General features: G+C 40.0%; 1 protein-coding gene across 14 annotated transcripts in view; it reads right to left on the bottom strand.

Annotated features, from left to right (window-relative positions):
* Positions 1–26,302, bottom strand: part of FBXW7 (F-box and WD repeat domain containing 7) — a 274,164-nt gene extending 247,862 nt beyond the window's left edge. For 8 of the 14 annotated variants that reach the window (XM_023557130.2, XM_064267579.1, XM_003417534.4 and 5 more), the window contains exon 1: positions 25,789–26,302. The gene's annotated coding sequence lies outside the window, so the exon portion shown is untranslated. The other 6 variants (XM_064267580.1, XM_064267577.1, XM_064267578.1 and 3 more) reach the window with 3 other exon arrangements.
* Positions 26,303–26,800: the final 498 nt, after the last annotated feature.

Genomic DNA, 26,800 nt, shown 5'->3' on the forward strand with positions numbered 1-26,800 from the left:
AAAAAGGCTGCATCAGTATACGCTCCCAACAATATATGAGGGTAACTTTTCTCCACACATTCTATCCTGGGTATTATGAAACTTTTTCAAGTTTACAAAATAATGCATTTTTTACCTCTCTCATTGTTTTAATAAACCAAAACCAAACCAAACCTGTTGCCATCGAGTTGACTCCAACTCATACTGTTTTACTAGCAAGTCAAAAAAGGTGGGGGGGGGGTGTGAAACAAGACTTTCCGGCCACAGGTCAAGTCTAATATGGGGCTAGGGCAGAACTTGACTTTTCATAACTAAAAAATATTAAGAAAGTTATGCGATTGACCCAAGATGATGTTATGGGACAAAAAAATTTAAGTGTTTAAAGACCATTATTGGAAAAAAGTAAAGCTTTTATTGAGTTCAGTCTATTTAATAAAAGAATTAACCTTTCTCAGGACCATAGTCTTATGGGACAACCAGGTCAACTGGAATAACTTCATTCATAAAGATAATGTTCCACATCTTAGTTTGATGAGTAGAACCTCAGGTCTTAGAAGCTCCCAAGCAGCCATCTAAGACACAAGCTATTGGCCTCTTCCTATATGACCAACGGAGAGTGAAGAAAACCAAAGACCCAGGGAAGAAATTAGTCCACAGGACTAATGGTCCACATGAAATACAGCCTCTTCTAGCCTAAGACCAGAAGAACTAGATAGTGCCCGGCTACCACTACAGAACCAGGAACACAATAGAAGGTTCTGGTTAGAATGGGAGAAAAATGTAGAAAACTCGAATTCATAAAAAAGACCAGACCTACTGGACTGATAAGAGACTAGAGGAATCCTTGAGATACCCTTTTAACCTGGAACTGAAGCCACTCCCAGAGGTTACCTTTCAGCTAAATAATAGACTGGCCTATAAAATAAACAACACCCATGAGGAATGTGCTCCTTTAAACAATCAACTATAGGAGACCAAAAGGTCCACGTTCACCCAAAAGCACAGGTGAGAAGGCAAGGAGGGGCAGGGAAGCTGAATGGATGGAACGGTGAGAGTGCTGACATATTACAGGACTGTAACTAATGTCATGGAACAGTTTGTGTATGAACTGTTGAATGGGAGATCTAATAACCTGTATAAACAACTTTTACCTAAAACACAATATTAACAAACAAACCAAAAAAAAAAAGAACCTTATAGGATCTTTTGTTTTTAATTTTAAATTATATTTTATGTAAAGAGTAAATCAAGGAATAGTTGCTTTAGAGGTGATTAGATAGTTCCCACAACATGAATTACCAAATCATCCATCTTTTCCCCACCAGTCTGAAAACCTGTCTTTGATATATATCAAATACTTATATACATTTGGATCTCTTTCTCTAAATACTTATTTTAAATCCATTCTAGAGTGTTTTATTTACTGTCACTTCATGATACCTTTTAATAACGAAATTAGTTTTGAAAATTAAAACCACTGTAAGAGGCTTCAGAAGGCAAAGCTTCTTAACGAAGTGATCCAGAAAACAAATTTGGGATTATATTATTTTTCCCTTGAAGAGGCTGACATGACTTCATTCCTCTTTTGCTCATCAAATGCAATATGGGTATAACAAAAAGCTTATTGAATAAAATCAGCATTCGCATCCTTACCTCCATTTTATTGGTGGTAAAATTTATTTAAATTTTAAATTACTTAAAATTTCTGATCCTCCATTTTTTCCATCTATAAACAAAGCCCAAAAAATTCCAGGTTACCTTTTCTCATTTATATTCCCTTATCTCTTTTTCTAAAAGGCCGTGGGTGGCACAAACGATTAAGCGCTTGACTATTAGCTGGAAGGTTGGCAGTTCGAACCCCCACAGGCATCTCAGAAGCAACACCTGGGCATCTGCATCCGAAAGGTCACTGCCTTGAAAACCATGAGTCGGAATCAACTCAGCAGCACCTAACAACGACGAAGCCATTCTCAAAAACTGTTGCTGTTTTTTAGAAGCTATCGAGTCAATTTTCGACTCATAGCAACCCCATGTGTCAGAGCAGAACCACTCCAGAAGGTTTACTAGGCTATAGTCTTTGTAGAAGCAGACTGCCAGGTCTTTCTCCTGCAAAGCCCCGGGGTGGGTTCAAAATGTCAACCTTTTGGTTAGCAGCCGAGCGTTTAACCATTATGCCACCAGGGTTTCTTAAAAATAAAAGTGATGTGCCAAAAGGAGAAAAAGATTGCCTCCATCTGGATTAAAAAAAAGGGGAGGAAAACTGAAGGCTTAGAAAAAACAAACTACTGATAAACTGACACTGTTAACTAGAAAATGAGTGATCTGAGTGATACCATGTATCAAAGACTAATTCAGAGATCCTTTCTCACAGGTCATTAACATAAATATTTCTCTCTTTGACATCATCTGTTTGACACTGAATACAGATATTTTTCTTTGTTTTACTATCATATTTCTTCTTTACTTTGTTCTAAGACTTGCCCTTCTCAAATTCTCCAGACTATATATGTATATTTCTTCCATTTATTGATGTAGAGTTTCATTTTTTTTTTTTAATTTAGGTCATTTAAAAATGAATTTAAATTTGCAAATTTATCTATACGGTCTTCAAAATCTGTAATTCATATGTAGCACATGTTTTAAAGAGTAATGAACAGTGCAATGGAAAAAAAGAGCGAAAAGGAAAGTAGCTTGAGGCCATGCTATATAAGATTCTGAATACAAGCGAAGTATGCTGTATTGTGTTGTAAGGCAATAAGGAACCACGACAGTTTTAAGAATGAGGGATGAAATGAAGAAAGTAATATTCTTGGAAAATGAATGTGATCTCAAAAGCTAGAGGATTTTCATAATAGCCAAAAAGTGGAAACAACCTAAATATCCATCAACTGATTAATGGATAAACAAAATGTGGTATATCCATACGACAGAATACTATCCAGCCAGGAAAAAAAAAAAAAAAATACTGATACACGCTACAACATGGAGGATGAACCTTGAAAACAGTATGCTGAATGAAAGAAAAAAAAAAAAAAACGCGTTCAGTCAAGTCAATGCCCACTTATAGTGACCCTATAGGACAGAGCAGAACTGCCCCACAGGGTTTCCAAGGAGCGGCTGGTAGATCTGAACTGCCAACCTTATGGTTAGCAGCCATAGCTCTTAACCACTGCACAACCAGGGCTCAAAGAAGCCAAAAGGCAATTTATTGTATGGTTCCATTTATACGAGTGTCCAGAATCCTAATATTAGATAGTGGTGATAGCTGCACAACTCTGTGAATATAACAAAACCCATCGAATGGTACACTTTAAAAGGGTGAATTTTATGGTATATGAATTATATCTTAAAACAAGCAAACAAAAGCTGGGGCATGTGCAAAAGGCAGGAAAATAGGAAGCAATTATACTGGTTTAGCAATGAGCTCGTAAATGCCATCAGGGTTTCTATTGTTAATCCCAATCCAGAGGGCACCAGCCAGATTTTTAGGCTCCATTTTTATGCTACTCAGAGACCCTGTAGTAGGATGTAGACTCAGAAACAGAATGAATAAATTTAAGCAAGGAGCAAAAGTATCGTCAGTGATATTTAATAAATATCTGAATATAAAGAGGAAGAAAAGGAAGGAATTAGGATAATGAAATCTATTTTCTCTTTGCAAATGAAACATTTAAAAAGTTGAAATTCAACACAAGTTTAAAACTGGTTATCTCTGGATTGAGGAAGCCAGGGTAATTTGCAGTCTCTTACCCAGATTTTCCCAACTTTTCAACAATGACATTACTTGCACAATAAGGAAAATGTATAAAAATATGTTTATCTCTATACAAATAAAAAACTTTGTATCTCAACCACAGAAACCATTCTGGAAACACAAAAACTCTAACCTATGACAGAGTCAAAAAGTTGTTAGAGCCAACTGTAAAGATTTCTTGTGGAGTCCACATACTATTGTCTGTAATAGAAAAAAAGGTAGTTCCTAAACTATATCTGCAGCACCCAATATGGAAGCCACTAGCTAGTGAGCACTTGAATGTGGTGAGGACAAACTGAGAGGTGCTGTGAATGTGAACTACATACCAGATTACAAAAGTTTAGTAAAATAAGAATTTAAAATATCTCACTAATAAATTTTCTTATTGATGACACGTTGAAATGACAATATTTTTGGTATACTGTGTGCAATAAAAAATATTAAAATTAATGTTACTTGCTTTTTAATCTTTTTAATGTCACTACTAGAAAATTTAAATTGACGCATCTGTCTTGCATTCTATTTCTACTGGACAGTGCTGTTTTCGATGGCAGTTACGTAAGCTTTCTGGGTCCTTGACTCGAGCCCTCCCTCTGTTCTCTTTTTCCTATGTTCCAGGAAGTAAGAATCTTCTCAACATTTCCTGCACTGGAAAACACCACATTCGTCAAGGAGTCATGGAACAACAGTAACTACAGAAGTGATCAGGAGGGAAACCATTCATGTTCCATAAAATTCACAGTCCACTATGAATTCCTAAGTATAGACAAATTGAGATGAATATATTTTAAGATTCTCTAAGGGAGTATGGTAACCTTACATGAGAAATTAAAAACCTCAGTAACACTGGGAAATTTTTTAGGAGCTTGGAATTTCTAGCTGAAAATTACTTCTGTTTATGGATCTACAAAGGCAGTAAGTAGAAAGGAGATGAGGAAGCTATGCAAGCTCATAGGACTTAGGAGTGTCAACTTTGAGGGCCAAACACAGCCCAGGTCCCTGAAAAAATTCTACTAGAGATCAAGGACATTCCAGAACTGTATACGGAAAATCATTTTATCCCCACATTGAAGAAATAAAGTAAAGACCTAATCAAGAAACTAATATTTCTACAAAAATGAGGGAATCTAAGGAAAAAACAAAAATTAAGAATGGACTATCTCTTCTTCTTTTCTCTGTTTAAAATACTAGAAAATACAAATATATCTATAGTAACCAAAAAAAAAAGAAAAAAATAGATCAGTGATTGCCTGGAGCTGAGGGTGGAGAGAGGGGCTGAGAGAAAAGCCAGGAGGAATCTTTTAAAGAAGATGGCAACATTTTTATTGCAGTGGTGATTTCACCACCAATATGTAAGGCGCAGTGGTTAAGTGCTACGGCTGCTAACCAAAGGGTCAGCAGTTCGAATCCGCCAGGCGCTCCTTGGAAACTCTATGGGGCAGTTCTACTCCAACCTACAGGGTCGCTATGAGTCGGAATCAACTCGAGGGCACTGGGTTTATGTAAGGTAGTGCAGTTAAGTTTTCAGCTGTTAATCAAACAAAAGCTTGGAGTTTGAATCCACCAGCTATTCCTTGGAAACCCTATGCGGCAGTTCTACTCTGTCCTATACGGTCACTGAGTTGGAACCGACAATGGCACCTAACTACAACAACAACAACAATGTAATTGTCAAAACTCATTGAATCGTACACTGTAAATAGACAGTTTACTAAAGTTAACTGAAAAATTCAAGCCTCAAACTGCAATTCTGAAGAATTCCACCAGGAAAATATTAAACAACGCAGGAAGCATCAAAAGAAAATGGAAGTAATACACAAAGTCACTGTACCAAAAAGAACTGGTCGACATTCAAGGGTTTCAGGAGGCAGCATACAATCAAGAACCAATGGTACTGAAGGAAGAAATCCAAGTTGCACTGAAGGCACTGGTGTAAAACAAAAAAAACAAAAACAAATCAATTATTGTCAAGATGATTCGACTTACAGCGACCCTATAGGAAAAAGTAGAACTGGCCCCATAGTTTCCAAGGAGCGCCTGGTGGATTCGAACTGCTGAACTTTCGGTCAGCAGCCGTAGCTCTTAACCCTTATGCCACCATGGCTTCCAGTATAAAACAAGGCTCCAGGAATTGATGGAATATCAATTGAGGTGTTTCGACAAACAGATGCAGCACTGGAGGTGCTCACTCATCTATGCCAAGAAATTTAGAAGACAACTACCTGGCCAACTGACTGGAAGAGATCCGTATTTGTGCCCATTCCAAACAAAGATGATCCAACGGAATGCAGAAATTACAGAACAATATCATTAATATCACACACAAGTAAAATTTTGTTGAAGGTCACTCAAAAGCAGTTGCAGCAGTATCGACAGCCAACTGCCAGAAATTCAAGCCGGATTCACGAGAGGGCATGGAACAAGGGGCATTACTGCTGATGTCAGATGGATCTTGGTTGAAAGCAGAGAATACCAGAAAGATGTTTAGTGTTTTATTGACTATGCAAAGGCATCAACTGTGAGGATCACAACAAGTTATGGATAACACTGTAACAATTAATTGTGCTCTTGAAGAACCAGTACAGAGACCAAGAGGCAGTCCTTTGAATAGAACAAGGTGATACTGTGTGGTTTAAAGTCTAGAAAGGTGCACACCAGGGTTGTATCCTTTCACCATACTTATTCAATCTGTATGCTGGGAAAATAATCCAAGAAGCTGGATTACATGAAGAAGAAAGGGGCATTAGGATTGAAGGAAGATTCATTAACAACCTGTGTTATGCAAATGACACAACCCTACTTGCTGAGAAGAAAAAAGAAAAGGACTTGAAGCACTTACTGATGAAAGATCAAAAACTACAGCCTTCACTGTGAATTACATCTTAACATAAAGAAAACAAAAATCCTCACAACTGAACCAATAAGCAACATCATCATGAACAGAGAAAACACTGAAGTTGTCAAGGATTTTATTTTACTTGGATCCACAAGCAACGCCCATGGAAGGAGCAGTCAAGAAATCAAAATACACACTGCATTGGTCAAATTTCAAAAAAAGACCTCTTTAAAGTGTTGAAAAGCAAAGATGTCACTTTAAGGACTAAGGTGTGCCTGACCCAAGCCAGAGTCTCAATCACCTCATATACATGTGAAAGCTCAACAATGAATAAGGAAGACCAGAGGAGAATTGATGCCTTTGAATTATGGTGTTGGCCAAGAGTATTGAATACACCATGGACTGCCAAATGAAAGAACAAATCTGTCTCGGAAGAAGTACAGCCAGAATGCTCCTTAGAAGCAAGGATGGCGAGACTTCATCTCACATACTTTGGAGATGTAATCAGGAGGCACCAGTCCCTGAAAAAGGACCTCATGCTTGGTAAAGTACAGGGTCAGCTAAAAAAGTGGAAGACCTTCAAGGAGATAGATTGACACAGTGGCTGCAACAATGGGCTCAAGTATAACAATGATTATGAGGATGGCGCGGGACAGTGCTTTGTTCTGTTGTACACAGGGTCACTACAAATCGGAACCAACTCGATGGCACCTAACAACAACATCAATGAAGCTGACTGAAAATACACTGGGAAAGAAAAAAAACTAATGCTTGACAATGGCTGTCAGCCCTGTGGCAGGCACAGTGTAGCTGCCATTCCCTGTGCATGAGCAAATTTGGTCACAGGAGTTTATATCATCATAATTTTTAAGAAGCCCTGGTGGTACGACTGTTAAATGCTCAGCTGCTAAGTGAAAGGTTGGCAGTTCAAACCCGCCCAGCCACTCTGTGGGGTAAAGACCTGGTGGTCTGCTCCCATAAAGATTACAGTGTAGGAAACCCTACGGGGACATCCTACTCTATCATATGGGGTCGCTATGAGTCAAAACATATGTGACAGCTCCTAATACCACCAACATGCACTGCTGGTACACACAAGTTAAATTTAATTCTCAATTTTAAATGTCCTTTAAGACTACATCATGATTCAGCATTGAAACAAAAAAGCAAGTTTGCAAAGAGGGACAGAAACAGAGCAGTGGGAAACAAACGCGATATTAGGGAAGCAGCAAACATCTGTGGTTGAGGAACAACTGCAAGTCTATTTTTTTATTTATTTTGGGGGGCAAGGCAACATCCAAGTACTAAGAATGCATCGTATCATATTTTAATCCAGCTTGTTCTTCCTTAGGGATGCATAAAATAATGTGTTTTATAACTGATGATGTGGTAGACAGAATTCCAAGGTGGCCCCCAAGAGTCCAAACCCCTTGGTGTACGCACTAAACTAGTTTGGTGCCACTGTGAAGGGATTTTACAGATGTAATTAAAGTTCCTAATCAGTTGGCTTTAAATTAGGGAGTGTATTGTTGCAGAAACCCTGGTGGTGTAGTGATTAAGTGCTACGACTGCTAACCAAAGGATCAGCAGTTCAAATCCGCCAGGCGCTCCTTGGAAACTCTATGGAGCAGTTCTACCCTGTCCGGTAGGGTCACTATGAGCCAGAATCGACTCAACAGAACTGGGTTTGGGGTTTTTTTTGTTGTTGTTGTTATTGTGGGTAAGCCTGACCTAAATAAACGAGCCATTCAAAAAAGTCAGAGATAATGAAGGGAGGTTCTCCTACCGTCCTTGAAACGGCACATAATCTAATGCTGTGAATGTCCACTGGAGAGGGCCACATGTCAAGGATGGGAAGGAGGTCTCTAGGAGCCAAGAGTGGTCCCTGAATTCTGCCAGCAACCAGTGGGCTTGGAAGAGGGCCCGAAGCCTCAGATAACCTGGCAGCCTTGACCGACACCTTGCCTTCAGCCTGATGAGACCCTGAGCAGAAGACCCAGATTAAACCATACCCAGACTCCTGACCAACGAAAACTGTGAGAAGTTTGTTGTTTTAAGTCATTCAATTTGTGGTAATTTGTTATGCAGCAACAGAAAACTAATACAGATGGCTTCTTAGATTTCAGAAAATATGGTTTATATTACTTTTCTTAAAGGCTGTTAACCTCCGCCTTACCATCAACAGTTTCTAATACTTTACATTATTATAAACGATACAATTCAATTTCACAAGTCAGCATGAGAAGACAACACTACTTTCAAAACTTTACAAGCAAGAAAACTTTATAACTTCTACAAATGTATTTCCTCCACCAGCTGGGCACACAAAAAACACTATCAACTTAGCACACTTGTTTCTGCCTTTCTAAAGCAATGACAATACACACACACACACATCTGTCCTTATCTATTCCTAAGGGTTATGTCGTGAGAAGCTAATTTTGAGATCTATCTGACTACATGATTTGGGGCAATCATCTAGCCTCTAAGAACCTCAGCCTCCTCGGTTATTAAAAAAAGGAATACTAGAACCACAAAGTCTGAAATCTAGTTAATAGTAAAAAAAAAAAAAGGAAAATTAATGCATGTTCTGCCAACCTTATACAGTATAATTAAATACCACTGAAAATAGCCAGCACTTCTATAGCTCTTACTGTGTGCCAGGCACTATTCTATAAATAATAACTAAAATATAAATTTAGAGATGATATAGATAGCATAGAATAGTGATTAAGGTCCCTAGCTCTGGAGCCAGACTGCCTGGATTCATGCCCAGCTCCACTACTAACTAAAAGTAGTGCCTTCAGCATGTTTTAACTTCTCTGTGCCAAATTTTCATCTGTAACTACATAGTAGACAACTGTTAACTTTGGTGAAAGGAAAGACAACATACAATATAGGGAAAGACCGCACACTTGACCAAGGCAGAGCCATAGATGCTTCCTAGACACATAAAATACCTTGAGGGACCAAGTTGCTGGGGCTGAAGGCTGGGGACTATGGTCTCGGGGGACATCTAGGTCAACTGGCATAACATAGTTCATAAAGAAAACGTTCTACATCCTACTTTGATGAGTAGCATCTGGGACTTAAAAGCTTGCGAGCAGCCATCTAAAATACATCTATTGGTCCCGTCATGTTCGGAGCAAAGGAGAATGCAAAAAATCAAAGACACAAGGAAAATATCAGTCCAAAGAAGGAATGAATCACTCGAACCATAGCCTCCACCAGCTAGAGCCCAGAAGAAATAGATGGTGCCTGGCTACCACCAATGGCTCTGACCCAGGGATTACATCAGAGGGTTCCAGACAGAGCAGGAGAAATATGTAACAAAATCCAAATTCACCAAAAAAAAAAAAAAAAAACCACAGACTTACGGTCTGACAGAGACCACAGGAACCCCCGAGACTACGGCCCCTGGACACCCTGCTAACTCAGAGCTGAAGTCACTCCCGAAGTCCACCTTTCAGCCTAAGATTAGACAGGCCTATAAAACAAACAATAACACACATAAGGAACGTACCTCTCAGTTCAATCAAGTATAGGAGACCTAACGGGCAACACCAGCCCAAAAGCAAAGACGAGAAGGCAGGAAGGGACGGGAAATCTGGACGAATGGACGCGGGGAATCTGGGGGGGAAAGGGCAAGGTGGAGAGTGCTGACACACTGACAGGATTGCAATCAATGTCACAAAACAATTTGTGTATGAATTTTTGAGTGAGAAACTAATTTGCATTGCAAATTTTCACCTAAAACACAATAAAATTTTTTCTTTCATCTCTAAAGTAGAGGCATTAACAATACTCACCTCACAGGGCTGTCGTGTGGATGGGATGAATTAATATATACGATGCACGCAAAACAATGTCTGGCATGATATATTAAGCACTCAAATGTTAGATACCAATACTATTTTCATAGTGGTGCCATATTCACTTCTAAGAAAGGCAACCTGTGGTAGGTAACATCAGAGGATACCAGCAAGCCTAAAACTTTAGAATCCTAAAATCCTGTAATGATTATCTGATTCCCACCACACCATCCCTCAAAACCCCAAATTCTTACTGGACACAATTCAGTTCCATTTAAGTATTTAAAATCTTTAATACAACACTATTCAGCATTCTGTTCTGTTTGCATGTAACTTCTGAAAAAATTTTACAAATATGGAAATAAAATTCCTAGAAGGAACAAAGTTCAAATGCATATAATAATGGTTACAAAAATTTTAAATGGAACATTTTTTAAAGGTCAATATATGGTATTAGCTCTTTTTAAGGTAACAACATTATGAAAACTATTTTAAATCTCTTAATGACAAAAATAACAGTGTACTGATGTCAAAAGCATGTTCTCACCGTATTTATTAAATGTAAAACATCTGTAAATAAGCAAACTGTGTAGAGAATAGGCTTACATGAAGTATGAAAAAGAAGAAAAAAGTGAAAAAATTTTTTCCAGTGACAAACACCAAGGAGGCCAATAGAAATAACTTAAGAAATCATATATAGGAAACTCTCCAAATATACCCACTGACTTAAATGATTTATACCTGAGAAACTAACAACTACTGATTCTCAAATTTTCTGCTATGCTTTCCAAGCATGCCAAACCATAGGTTTTCAAATCCTAAGTACTTTATTTCTGAGGCTCATCCCCCAAAAATAAAAGACATTTTATACAACAGAAAAAATATGTATTTATAAAAATCACTTTGCTCCACAATCTTTCAGATAGATTTAGACTAGACAGCTTCCTTCTTCTACTATTAAAGATGTATCCAGGACACCTGTCCTGATATGATAACAAGAACAAGACTAAATTAACAAAACAAAAATGCAGGTTATTGCAAATCAGTTCAAATTAGGCTTAAACTTCAAACCATCTTGTACAAGAACATAAACCTGGGGATTGCTTCTCAATCCATCTGTTTATTTCCTTGCTTCTAGCATCTGTACAGGATGAAATCCTATCATTTTCCCCTATATCAGTACAACTGATGACTTCTTATTGTCAACACAAAAATCCTCAATCAAAACATAAAAGGCAGCATGCCATAGTGATTGAAAGTATAGCCCATGGCGTCAGATGAGTTTGGATTTGGATTTGAATCTGTGAGTTCAAATTCCTAGCTATGTGCCCTTATGGGGTCCTGGGGGCTCAGTGGTTAAGCATTTGGTGGCTAACCAAAAGGTCAGCAAGTTCAAATCTACCAGCCGCTCCTTAGAAACCCCACAGGGCAGTTCTACTCTGTCCTAGGTAGGGTGCTATGAGTTGGAATCAACTCGATGGCAACAGGTTTGGTTTTGGTATGTGTTCTTATAAAACTCCCACTGAACTTCTCTGAACCTGTCTCCTCTGCCATAAAACAGGGTTAATAGTACTTATTTCATAGATAGGGACTCATGTGAGGAATAAAGTGAATAATGCATGTGAAATTCCTCAGCACAGTGCCTGACATAAGGTAAGCATTCAGTAGATGGTAATGATCATGACAATAATTATCAAAGTATTACTTTAACAAATTATCAAACCTAGATTCTCATCCACGCCCCTTTCTTTTAGCTAAGTCTACCAGTAACTGGGGAAGTTCTGAGGTAAAAATCTATCATTATCAAAAGAAAAAGAGACCCAGAAGGCAACTTCCTCACCTCCACTGGCTCCCTCTTGCTTTCATGCTTCAACAGACTCAATCATTATCCATACTTGAGAGTAAATATATACTCACTCTGTTTGGTCCAAATGTACAGAGGAGACCAGAGGCCTTATTTAACACTTTTACTAATGGTGGCTTCTCCATGATGTAAGAATGATACTACACATTCATCTTTTCAATAATCTCAACAACAGAAAGCGCCTATGGCTTAAAAAGAAATCACCAAAAGTATCTTTCAGAAACCAAAAATCGAAACCAAACCCATCACCATCAAGTCGATTCCAACTCATAGTGACTCTATAGGACAGAGTAGAACTGCCCCATAGCGTTTCCGAGGAGCAGCTGGTGGATTCAAACTGCCAACTTTTTGGTTAGCAGCTGAACACTTAGCCATCTTTAAGTACATGTTAAATCACAAGTCTCATTACTGAGCCAGGAAAAGGACGAGTTAAAAAGCATCAGACACTTAGAACACTTCTACACTGCTGGTGGGAATGTAAAATGGTACAACCACTTTGGAAATCGATTTGGCACTTCCTTAAAAAGCTAGAACTAGAACTACCATACGATCCACCATACCACTCCTCGGAATATATCCTACAGAAATAAGAGCCTTTACACCAACAGATATATGCACACCCATGTTTACTGCAGCACTGTTTACAATAGCAAAAAGATGGAAGCAACCAAGGTGTCCATCAATGGTTGAATGGATAAATAAATTATGGTATATTCACACAATGAAATACTACGCATCGCTAAAGAACAGTCACGAATCTGTGAAACATTTCATAACATGGAAGAACCTGGAAGGCATTACACTGAGAGAAATTAGTCAGTTGCAAAAGGACAAATATTGTATAAGACCACTATTATAAGAACTCGAGAAACAGTTTAAACTGAGAAGAAAACATTCTTTTGTGGTTATGAGAGGAGGGAGGGTGGGAGGGTGGGAGAGGGGTATTCACTAATTAGTTAGTAGAAAAGAACTACTTTAGGTGAAGGGAAAGACAACACACAATACAGGCGAGGTCAGCACAACTGGACTAAACCAAAAGCAAAGAAGTTTCCTGAATAAACTGAACGCTTCGAAGGCCAGTGTAGCAGGAGCAGGGATTTGGGGACCATGATTTCAGGGGACATCTAAGTCAACTGGCATAATAAAATCTATTAAGAAAATATTCTGCATCCGACTTTGAAGAGTTGTGTCTGGGGTCTTAAACGCTAGCAAGCAGCCATCTAAGATGCATCAATTGGCCTCAACCCACCGGGGTCAAAGGAGAATGAAGAACACCAAGGACACAGGGTAATTACGAGCCCAAGAGACAGAAAGGGCCACATGAACCAGAGACTACATCAGCCTGAGATCTGAAGAACTAGATGGTGCCCGGCTACAACTGATGACCGCCCTGACAGGGAACACAACAGAGAACCCCTGAGGGAGCAGGAGAGGAGTAGGATGCAGACCCCAAATTCTCATAAAATGACCAGACTGGAAGGACCCCAGTGGTCATGGCCCCCAGACCTTCTGTTGGCCCAAGACGGGAACCATTCCCGAAACCAACTCTTCAGACATGGACTGGACTGGACAATGGGTTGGACAGGGATGCTGGTGAGGAGTGAGCTTCTACACTGGAGACTATGTTGGCATCTCCTGCCTGGAGGGGAGATGAGAGGGTAGAGAGGGTTAGAAGCTGGCAAAATGGACATGAAAAGAGAGTGGAGGGAAAGAGCGAACTGTCTCATTGGGGGGAGAGTAATTGGGAGTATGTAGCAAGGTGTATATAAGTTTTTGTGTGAGAGACTGACTTTATTTGTAAATTTTCACTTAAAGCCCAATAAAAATTGTAAGAAAAAAAAAAAGCATCAGACATCCCAAAACAACTAGGCTCTTTTATTTCTAGGGCATGCTTTCCAGATTTCTAGAAATATAAGAGAAAAAAGCTCAAATGAAAACTGTATCAATTTATTCAATAAATACTTGCTGAACACCTATGGAACAGGGCACTACACTAAGCACTTGGAAACAAAGGTGGCAAGACAGATAATGTCTGTCTTCCTATTAAAACAGTTTTCCAGGTACTTTTTGCTTTTGTTTTTCCTCTTCCATTCGCTTGTTACCATACTATGTGCCTACTATATGGCAGGAAATGTTAGGCACTCAGACGAGGAGGTATTATCTGAAAAGATGAATTAGGACATGACCTCATCCTCAAAGAACTGACAAACTAGTTAAAAAAAAAAAAAACATAGCCATTGAGTCCATTCCGATTCATAATGACCCTAAAGGGCAGAGCAGAACCGCCCCATTAGGGTTTCCAGGGAGCGCCAGGTGGATTTAAATTGCTGAACTTTTGGTTAGTAGCCATAGCTCTTAGCTACTATGCCACCAGGATTTCCGATAAAGTAGTAGAGAGGAAAATAAAAAACTATGTTAAGTGCTATAAAAGAGCTACATAGATGTGAGTAACCAGAGCGAAAAACAACTAATTCTAATTCCATTAATCAGGACAGGCTTCCTAGAGATACTTAAATAGGGTCTTTCAGAGATAAATGTTTCCCAGATGAAAGGAAAAGAATATTCCAAGCAGAACAAGATGTCAAAAAACAAATATATACGTGAAAATATATACGTGCGTGTACATATATACACACACACATATATATCATACTGTATATACATGGATACACAGCAAATATTTAGATACAAGTGAAAGAAGGCATCTGACCACAAAATGCAGAAAATGATGTGACTGACTATATTCCCAATTCTCCAAGATGGCACACAACTAATCCTATGCACAGGAGAGAAGTTAGTTCATTCCAATTCTTGCATTAAGGCTTAATTCTCCCCAAGAATTGAGAGGATAGGGGGAGGCTTGAAAGGCGGATTGGATCTGGACTAAAAAGCTCCACCTTAAGCAAAAAAGTCAATTTAGGTGAGAATGTAGGAATGGACAGAAGCAACGAAATCAATTAAGAGGCTGTGAACCAGCTAGCGGAAACCCTGGTGGCGTAGTGGTTAAGTGCTACGGCTGCTAACCAAAAGGTTGGCAGTTCAAATCCGCCAGGCGATCCTTGGAAACTCTATGCTAGAGAATGGCAAGGGTTCAATTTTAAACAGTGAGAAAAAAAAGACACAGAGCGGATAGAATAAAGATCTCCTAAGGCAAACAGCCCTTGTTCCAGTGAGTGAGTAAACATGAGGGGAAAAAAGAATTCGGAGACGTGACCCAAGGTTCCCACCAACAGATCATTCCATTACCCTCGATCAAACTTCTTCATTTAGTGTGTATTCGACTTCACGAATATTCACACATTATAGCATTCTATTTGATAAGCTCCCTACCCATGATATACTTTTACATGAATTTGAATAGTTTGCCATTTAAAAAACTTAAATCAGTAAAATCTATCTGGAACTCTTTCCTAGTTCTGAATAATGAGTGTACGCACTTGTAGATTCAGAGTAACTGCCATGTAACTTACAAAAAATAAAAACCATAAAATCTATTACTTTTCTTAGGTAGCTCTCTTTAAAAGTGAATGTCCAATGCCGCCAAATGCACCTTGTGCACAGCCAGCCCCCATCTGTCAGCGGAGGACTGCATGTTGCTACGATGCTGAACGGGTTTCGGCGAAGGTTCCAGATGAAGATAGGCTAGGAAGAAGGGTCTGGTGATCACTTTGAAAGCCAGCCAATGAAAGCCCTATGGCTCACAATGGCACAATCCACAACCGACCACTGGGACGGCAGAGAACCCGGCAGCATTTCATTCCGTTGTGCGTGGGGTCCCCGTGAGACTGCAGCCAACCTGATGGCAGCTATCAGCAACACCACCATCCGCGTCTGTGACTTGTCTTTATCGATATTCGGCATTTTGGCTTTAGCAAACAGAAACTAACATTTCTTCACAGTTTAGGAGGCCAGAAGTTCAAATTCTGGGCACCAGCTCTAAGGGAAGGCTCTCTCTGTCCAGAAAATCCTTTTCTCGGCTTCTCTAGCATCATTCTTGGGGTTCCTCAGTTCCCCCACACAGCATCTATCATTCCCCTTTCGTGCTTGCGCCTCAGTACCTAACCTGCTCTTTTTATATCTCAAAAGTAATCAGGTTTAAGACATACCTACACTGATTATGCACTCATTAACATAACAAAGAAAGCCCTGTTCCCAGATGGGATCACATCCATAGGTATAGGGGTTAGGGTTTCAACACATATTTTTGAAGAACTCAATTCAGTCTATAACCCACTGCTATCAAGTCGATTCTGACTCATACAACCCTACAGGACAGAGGAGAACTGCCCCATAAGGTTTCCAAAGAGCGGCTGGTAGATTCAAACTACCAACCTTTTGGATAGCAGCAGAACAAAAAATCACTGCACTACCAGGGCTCCTCAGTCCATAACAGTACCTAATAAAAAGAAAATAACCAAGTAAGAAACAGCTCAATTATATAAAGCAAGGTTCCTCAACCTCAGCACTACTGACACTTTGGACCAGGTAATTCTTTGTTGTGGGAGTGAAGTCTTACACATTGTTTAATAGTGTATCTGGTCTCTACCCCCTGGATACCAGTAACACCCTCTCATCCTAGAGTATGACCATCAAGGACATTTTCAATTATTATCAAATGTTCGGGGGTAGTAGGATAAAACTGGCATTGTTATAGAGTATTTGTTATATGCCAGGCACTGCTCTGGGCTTTTCATTATAGTATTTAATGCTAAAAACATAGTATCCATGAGGTGTTATTATTTTCCCCATCTTACACATAAAGTAACTGAGGCAGAGAGAGGTTAAACAACTTGCAACTGGTAAGTGAAAGCCTATATTTGAACCTTCACAATGGTGGCTCTAAGGTCCCTGTTCCTAACCATTATTCGACATCACATTTCATTACTGCCTTAACATTTACCATCTAATACTTCGAAATTAACATTTTGAATCTCATCTGGAAACAAAAACTAAAAGTATTCACATAAGTGGAAGTTAAATTTTTTTAAAATGTCAAACTCAATTCATTTTTTAAGCATTAAATGCGTGCACAGAACTAACTTTAAGAACTAGAGTGGATCAAGGTAAAGGAAACTATCATCTATCAAGGATCTGGCTGCAGGACCTCTTTCATATGTTATATGGACAAGAAAATACATACATATATTTTTTTTTAAAGCAAGAATAAGCAAGCTAAATATCTGTTAACCATGTATAGTAAGTGGGAAATACAAAACAGGAGAAAGAAAAGTATAAAGTTAGTCACAGAATACATCTTGAAGGAAGTTTCTAAAATCCTCTCAAGAAAACAGCATAGATGAAAAAAGGTGTGAAAAGCTGGGGTTACTTCAGTGAAGAAGGTGAAATAAGCTTTGCGGGCTGAAGAAAAATTTGGAGACAGCCAATTTAAGGAGGACAACAAAATGGGGAATATAGAGCTGCCTTGAAATTAGGATCGAACTGCAGCTGGAGAAAATGAATTCTGAAAAAGGCTAATTCTACCGTTTTAGGATGTTCCCACCACCAAACACTCTCAAGCACAACAAGAGGAATAAAAAAAGATTTAAGCGTGAGGATTGGTAGGGTTGGTTAATGAAAGCTTAGCCTAGAAGTCCAACAACGAAATTTCACAAGATGAGTAATACATAATCTACTTTGCTTTATGTTGTATACTGTCTGTCTCCCCCAATGTAAATTTCATGAGGGCAGGGATTTTTACCTGTTTTGTTCACTTAGAGCAATGGCTGGCAGATAGTAGATGTTCAATAAATATCTGCTGCTGAATAAAGGCAGTATTCAAAATGATGACACATTCATTTGAATGCCTTCAGCATTCAAAGAGCCAGCAAACTCACAGAAATAACTTTATTGAGGAGCTAACGTTTATTGAGGAGTCACTGGGTGGCATGAATGGTTAAGCACTGGACTACTAACCAAAATGTTGGCTGTTTTAAACCATTCAGAGGCACCTAGGAAGTAAGGCCTGGCAATCTGTTTCTTCAAGGTCACGGCCCTGAAAATTCTATGGGGCACAGATCTACTCTGAACACATGGGGTCGCCTTGAGCTGGAATCAACTTGAAGACAACTAACAACAATATTTACTGAGTGCTAACTCTAAGCCAAAGCCCTGGCGGCACAGTGGTTAACAGCTTGGGTGCTAAGCAAAAGGTCGGCAGTTTGAATCTACCAGCTGTTCCTTGGAAACCCTATGAGGCAGTTCTACTCTGTCCTACAGGGTCGCTATTAGTGGGAATCGACTCGAATGAACACTAAGCCAGAAACTAAAAGCTTACATGCGTTATTTCATTCAGTCCTCGTAACTATTCTAATCAAGGAGGCAGGTACTACTGTCATCCCAGTTTTACAGGAAACACACTTAGAATAAATAACCTGCCCAAGGTCACAAAACATAACAGAGCTGCAACCTGGGTCTATCTGCTTCAAACCCTGCCTCTCAACTACTATGTCACATACAGAATTATAAGCATCTCTCTTAGGCAAAGCTAGGGTAATGTGGCCAACAAGGAAAAAAAAAAAACTAAGCCTCCACTGTAGTCAAAAACCCTCTGTTCACCCCTCTCCCAGCAAGGAGGCTGGAAATTTTCCCACCCTAGGATACACTCATTACCCCATTCAGATTAAAGCTTCAATGGTTTAAAGAATCCAGATGTTCAAAAGCTAGGAGCAAGAGTCAATCACCTAATCAACACTTCAAAGGGTAATAGATAACAAGTGGTAACACCCCACGTCCACAACCCAAAGAAATAACAGGGTGTGACTTCTGAGATCGACCTCAAAACTTCCGGAGACAATCTCCCTGACTTCTACTGCTTCTCTCCTCCCTCCTTTGCTTTGAGTGTCTGTCCCTTCCTCTGTTCATCCCAGCTCTCCTCTCCTAAAAGGAAATGGTCTTTATTAAAAAATCTGAAATTTTGTGTTTCCTGTTCTAAATTTCTAAATCTAATAAGTTAAAATTTTAATATTTCCCTCGTGAAAAAAAATTCTAGCATGTAATACTCAATATTTGAAAAAGGTTCCCCATGCATTGCATCAGTGTCCCAAAGTTTATATTAATTCCCACAGTAGTAATTAAGAAAGCACCAATCACACAAAAGAAAACTGATGATCCAAATACTTAACTACATAACCTTCTTGTGGCATTACATACACAAGCCAGAAGAAATCAAACATACTACAGAAAGTATGCTCTTCTCCCATCCATCCAATAACCTATTCATAATGATAACATTTTTTGAAAATCTCTGAAACGCAAAGAGCGCCAGATGCATAACTCCACTGCCAGCAATAGAGAAAAATATTTAAAATACTGAAATTTTTTTAAGTAGATATTCATTAAGTTAACTGCCTAACGCAAGATCCACTGGCAGATAAACCAATATAATTTCTGCATTTACACCAAAATCTAAAGCACGCTTGCCTTAAAAGGAGAAATTAGAGAATGAGGACAAGAACTGGCAAGACAGTAATCAGTGCTAAGAAATACATCTCGATCTTTTCTTTCCTCTTGCCTTTGGTTTCTTCTCATATGCTTTTCTTAAATATATACAACTCTAGTAAATAAAGGCTACTGAGGCAAGTTTTAGCCAAACTGTCCTCAAAATAGAAATATTTTCCAAATACAAAAAAGATCAAGTAGATATTTATTGTAACAGCCAGTAAAACACTGATTACGCCAAGCTTGAAGAAAAAGTAAATAATACATTCTGAGAATGATTTCTGAAAACTTATCTTGTATTAAATAAATACTAAGGAGTCCTGGTGGCTCAGTGATTCAGCACTCACTGCTAACAGAAGGCCCAGTGGGAGAAGGATGTGGCAGTCTCTATCTGTGAAGATTGACAGCCTTGGAAAGCCTATGGGGCTGTCCTACTCTGCCCTGTAGGGTCACTATGAGTCGGAACTGACTTGATGGCAATGAGTTTTGGGTTTTTTTTTTTTTTTAAGCGTGAGAAAAGGAAATATTTTTTTAAAAAAGCATACTAATCACTTTAGGAAAAGGAGAAAACTAAAATTAAGTAGTTAAACTAGAATCACCTAAATAAAAATCCTTCATCTGAGATGTAATGGTACAAATAAAACTTCTGTTAAAATCACATTTAACCCTAACAACAACCTTGTGTAGGACGTGTTTTCCCCATCAACAGTTAATGAAACCAATGTTAAAAAACAAGTAGCTTGTACAAGGCCACAGACCTAACATTACAGTGACCTGCTAACAGGTAGACCAAAATTGTCAGATTCCATACTTTGTTTTTAAGGGAGGAGGACAAATTGAGAGATAAATAATATAAGGAGAAATACTTCATAAAGTAAAAGCAGGTTTGAAACTAACTAGAAAGTGATCACTATTCCAAGAGTCGTTTCCTCCCCAGCCACAAACAGGAATTCTGAGATAAACAGTATTTATGAAACTAGGCTAAACAGACCACCACCTGACGCAGGTATTTGCCAGCATATGAAACAAATGCTTTGATATTAGCTGTAATGTAAAATTGCACAAAGTGAACTATCCTTTCTAAACAATACATCTGAAATAGAGTCGCCTAGGAAATAAATCAATCCATGCCACGTTTACCCTTTAAAATGTAGCAAATATTTTTAAAGTACACATTTAAATGAAAATTTATGTTAACATATAACATTTGAAATAATTAACAAAACAAAACTGTACAGTCAATAATTCTACACACAGAATTAGCCATTGAAAGGGGTCAAGACTTGAAGAGGTAGAAGTACCAAATCTTAATATTTTGATAATTTGACTAAAATTGTTTCAAATCTACCATAAACACTTTTAGTTTTACATTTAAAGTAAATGCTTTACAATTTATATTCAGAATCTTTAAAAACTATACCCTTAAGCTCCTTCACAGATACTTTTTGTTATGATACAAAGCCAGTACATCACTACCTGCTAATTACCGCATCTCTGACTAAGAAACCCAAGTAGACGCCTTCCTTTTTAACTGTACCCCATTAAACTCCTCAAACTGTACCCCCTTTAACTCCTCAAACCATAGTTTTCATCACTATGAAGGCAGAAATATCTTGAACAGTAGGCTCTGTGTTTCATGCAGAATCATTTTAAGACAGCTCCCAGGAACACACTTCATCTAGAAAAGAGATCACCTAAAACAGCCAATCTCAGCTTTGTAATGGAATGAAGTTCATACGGCATGCTGGTGGATTTGGCAATTATCTACACTAGGGTCTGCAAAGTATGGTCTATGGGCAAATTCTGTATGTATCCAGTTTTTATGTCTATAAAGTTTTACTGGAACACTGCCACGCTTATTCGTTTACTTATTATCTATGACTTCTTTCACACTACAACAGCAGAGTTCAGTAGTTGTGACAGAGACCATATGGCCCACAAAAATATTTACTACCTGGCCTATCATGGGAAAAAAACAAAGTTCACTGACTCCTAGTCAACATAGTGAGATACCAGAAGCACCACAAGACTTTTCCAAGAACCATCTCTAGAGTAGAAGAAATTGAGCTGCTGCTAGCCTGGGCATGGGCTTTGGAGACAGGCAACCTCAAGGCTCTCTAATATCCCGTATCAATTTCAAAGTTGCAAAGCATATAAGGTTACCATTCCCTACTACCACAGACTCCCACCTTTCAAGTTCATCTAAATATCATTTCTCCTGTGTAAAACAAACTGGCAGAAACTGGAGGGTAAAGGGAGAAAGCACCCAGATGGCATATATTCCAGTCTCTGTAAGCTCACCTTGGAATCACATTACATCTCTCTACCTTTCTAAATATCTTTCCAAAAGGGTCCTACCATTAGAGTATTCACACTAGAGAGGCCCAAGAAGCTACTAAGAAGGTGCTGATTTCAAGCTAAAGCCAAAAAAACCAAACCCAATGCCGTCGAGTCGATTCCGACTCATAGTATTTCAAACCAAGGAACACAAAAAAGTTTAAATAAATTATCCATACCTCACAATCCTTAGAGTCAACAATAAATGCTATTAGGGCAAATTTCACTACAAAAAAAGCATAGTCTTCTAATGTCTCACACTGCAAAGATGTCTTAATTTTTTTTTAAGCGTCTTTTTTTTTTTTTTTAAATAAAGGCTAAAAAACAAAGTATTTTCAGCACTGCTTTGCCAACACAGGGATATCCCCTCCATTGTACGGGACACAAAGACTCACATCAACTGTGAGCAGGGGAAGCAGCCTTCTCTACCAGCTATTTTTAGACCCACTTCGTCATATTAAGACCAAATTTAGAATAATAATAATGTACGGCAAAATTTAAAAAGATGAATTTGGGGAAACAAAATTAGTCCTTTCATTTATAAGTTCCTTAACAATGAAATTCTACATACTCTTCTGGACTTAATCTCAAGGGACTTATGTATCCTATAAAAAGCTTCTAGCTGTTTCAGAAATACAGAATCATATGCCGTGGGACTAAACTGGGGGTCACATTTAAAGGCTGCGCCTTCTTTTCAACTTCAACTCTAATCCACTTTTAAAACATCTAATTTTAGGGAGAGTCTCACCCATTCTCTGTTTTTTCACTCGTTTGTTTCACTGTTTTGTTGTAGTACGATTACATCCATATATCCAACTTTTACCTTAGAATTTAATGTCCCAAACAAAGTTCACTGTCCTATTACTAAATTCTTTTTTTAGGGTCACTATGAGTTGGAATCGACTCGATGGCAATGATTGTTTTTTGTTTACCATCACACTGAAATACTGGAGGCCTTTTCCAGTGCTCTTTTTCACTCCTTCCTCCGTATAGCCCCTTGGTGACCATGGCAAAAAACTTTTGGTTCCCTACAAAAACAAAATCCCAATCCAGGCATAATGCTTTTGGCGTAAAATGTAATCTCTCCCCAATCATGTGAAACTACCCACTCATGAACATTGTTCTCAACTGCTTTTCTGGGCTATAACCCATGAATCTGCACAGACATAAACTGACCCTAACCATACGCAACCCCACCCTCTGTATTCCCATCAAACTAGCTTCCTAATTACATCTGCCTCTCCCACCTGAAGTCTCCAATTCCACTTTCCACTTGCTCTTTTCTCTCCAAAACATAACGTAAATGAGCTTCCCTGAAAAGACTGTCCCAGATTTGGCTCAGATACTCCAATTAGTTCTGTACAGTCCAGCACAAACATTACCCTAATGAAAAATGTAGATACATTCACATTTACAAAGTACCAAAACACAGTTATCAGTCATATATCCATTACCATGGAGTCAATTCCAACTCATAGCTATCTTATAGGACAGAGCAGAACTGCCTCACTGGGTTTCCAAGGAGCAGCTGGTGGAGTTGACCTGCCAACCTTTTGGTTAGCAGCCATAGCTCTTAACCACTGCACCACCAGGGATCCTCAGTCATATAGTAGTCTTAAATACACTTTAGTTCATTCGCCCTTTCCTACAATTCTGTGCAATTTGTGTTTGATTGCCTCCACTGCCGTTAAGGAAAAGCATCTTAAAAACAGGGACCCCCCTACTGCTTTGTCCTTCTTTGCTACCAAAATATACAATAAAACATTCTCATGGTTTTTTACCCAATCTTTTTTTTTTTTTTATAGTCAAAGCAATAAAATGCAGGTCCTAAAGCTGGTAAACAGGAGCCTTGGTGGTACAGTGGTTAAGCGCTCTGCTGCAAACTGAAAGTTCAGCAGTTCGAACCCACCCATCACCCAGCGAGACAGATATGGCAGTCAGCTTCCGTAAAAGATTATACCCTTGGAAACCCTACGGTGCAGTTCTACTGTCCTACAGGGATGCTGTGTGTTGGAACCAATTCGGTGGCAAAGGGTTTGGTTTGGGTTAAACTCGGTAAGCAATTCTGATCAAGTACAATCTACACTCAACTACAGTTTGTTGGTTTGTCCTACCCTCTTCCAAAATACAGCCTATGCAAGACTAGATCTGTCTTCCTCATATCTTTGTGAAACATGGAATACATGACTTACCCAAGGTCACAAAATAAGAACAGATTTAGGGGTATTTGTTTCTGATTCCAAGTCTAACGCTATATCCACTACTCAATACTGTGATCCCAGTAGCCATTTAAAATATATACAATTTAAAGTTCCTTACAAAAGCATAACACCAACAGGTATCTCAAGAAAAAAAAAAAAAAGAGTTGGAGAAGTTCTAGAAGAGAGCAAAGTAATCAGGGAGATGGAAAAAAACTACTCTAAAACAGACAAGAGTTGGGAAAGATGATGGTAAAGAAGAAAAATCATGAAACTGAAAAGACGAACTCCAGCTTTTTCTAGCATCTCTCAAAACACAAACTCTGGATATGCTTTGAAACTTTAAGGATGCAGGTTTGAGATAAATAAGTGCACTGTTAAATAATTCAGAGACTAATAAACCTGAAAAACTCACTACGTAAAAAAAAAGTACAGGATGGAAACACTGAGAAAGTTTTAAATAAATCTGATCAAGATCCTGAGTAGAGAACTCAGGATACTGACAATTAAGCCCAGGTTTGCATACATTCCCACTCAACATCTCTTAGCAGTGGCTTCCATGAGAACTCCAACAGTGGACTGGGTGAACCACAATTCCCAAGACAGTACTACCTGCGTTCTGCTGTATAAAATCCCCCTCCATGTTTAACACTTAAGGCTGTATAAACATATCAAATGATAATTACTTTCAAGCACCTCTAATTTGGTACTCTGAGAAGTTACCTGAAATACAAGCCAAAGATCTTACTGACTTCAACTTTAAAATGACGGAAGAAAAAAATCATTCTTGAAAACTGTTAAATATCAAAACTTTCTCCTAAATTGATGGAGAAGTGAAAATAACTCAAATAATGAAAACTTCGAATCATTTTGCCAAATAAAAAAGTACCATCATTTAGGACATATGCTACTCAAGAAAAAGCATTTGGGTGAAAGCAAAAATGCAACAACTTGTATAAACTGTACTAAATGCTCTCACCCAAATAAGTTGTGATTCACAAGAACTGAGAATTTCCTGAGCAACTGAAATCTGTTACACTGTCCTCCCTACACACAGACATTGGACCATAGAAATGAGAACATTAAAAAACTGCATCAATGAAGCTGTCTCAAGAAAGACTGCAAAAAAAGAAAAACTTAATTTCAGAGGCTTGTGGAAAGTGGTTCCCACCTGAGAACCCATGTGAGAGCTCCCCAGGAACAAAAACTACAGCACTGCATCACACCCGGTGTACCAGGAAAAGGTGTATTTCGGAGATGTTCTTTGTGCGCACCTATGCTCTGGCTTCTTTTTGCCCTTTTGGCCAGAAACCGGTGCAAGTACCCACTCCGGAGAAAAGACAGAACTCCTCTAAGAGAATTCTGTAAACTTGGCAAAACTCGTACAAAGAGGTACAAGGTTACAAAACACAAGACTACCTAATACCATCTCCCCTCTGTAGGGAATACAGGCAACACTCTCATCGATACGCCCCCAGGACACCTGGAGAACATCAGCAAAACCCCAGGAAAAAACACCCGCATCTTCTCACACCCCCCGCCCCCCAATTCCCTTCCCCAGGGCCACTCACACTTGAGGAGCGAAGAGTAATGACCGTGGCGCTGAGAAAGTGGGTTGGTTCCCTTCCTCCTCCGGACTGAGGCGGCGGCTGCGGAAGGCTCCGGCGCGTTACTGAGGAAGCAGCGGTGCTAGTGTCTCTAAACCAGGCGGCCACCCGGGTCTCTTCCGCGCGGCCGAGTGAGAGGCGGCGGTGGCCCCGCTTACCTCCTCTTTTCCTCTTCCTGGGTCTCGTCAGGCTGTGGCTTCTGCCCTTCCAGGGCCACTTCACCCGAGACAGTCACGTCTGAAGGCGCCGAATTTTGTTTTTATAAAAAGTTTCCTCTGGGCGGAGGCTGCGGCCGGCCCCCCGGGTCCCCCCCGGCCCCGCCGCCCTGGGGCTGGGGCGGGGGAGGGGGCGCTGAGAACTCCTCCCGGAGCCCTGCGAGGAGCCGGGGGGCCGGCGACTAGCCAACGGAGAAGGCCCCCGAGGGGGCTGAGGGGAAGGGGAAGGTCGGCGGCGCCGGTGCTGCTCTCCTCGCCGCCCCGGCCGCCGCTTCACATCGGGGTCCCCGCCCCCCCAATCGGGGGGTGGCTTCTGAGCTTGGAGTCCCGGCTCATACACTCCCGGGCGAGATGCTACGGCCCCGGGCAGGTACACGACGCGGCGGCGAGACGGGGGACCCGGCCGGCTCCGCTCGGCGCCGCCCCCGCTCCCGGCTCCCGCATGTGTCGCTGCGGCTGAGACCCCCTCCCTGCACCTTGGGAGTCCCTCACTCACGCCCCGGGACGAGGCAGAAGCTCCGGCCACTCCTCAGCGTCCTCTCAGCGCGGAGAAGCTGCCCAGCCCCGGCCCGCGGTCGCCGCCTCCCTGCCCCCAGCCGCCGGCTCCGGCTCCGGCTCCGGCTTCGGCTCGGGCTCGGGCTCCGGCGTGTGCAGCCGCCGCTGCCGGCCGGGAAGGTGAGGGGGGGTGAGGAGGGGCGGCCGCGGCTCCCGCTGGCCCAGGCTAGGACGGAGGTCTCGGCGGTAGCCAGTGCACAGAGGCT

This window comes from Loxodonta africana, chromosome 13 (assembly GCF_030014295.1).
Source record: "Loxodonta africana isolate mLoxAfr1 chromosome 13, mLoxAfr1.hap2, whole genome shotgun sequence".
Lineage (NCBI taxonomy): Eukaryota > Metazoa > Chordata > Mammalia > Proboscidea > Elephantidae > Loxodonta > Loxodonta africana.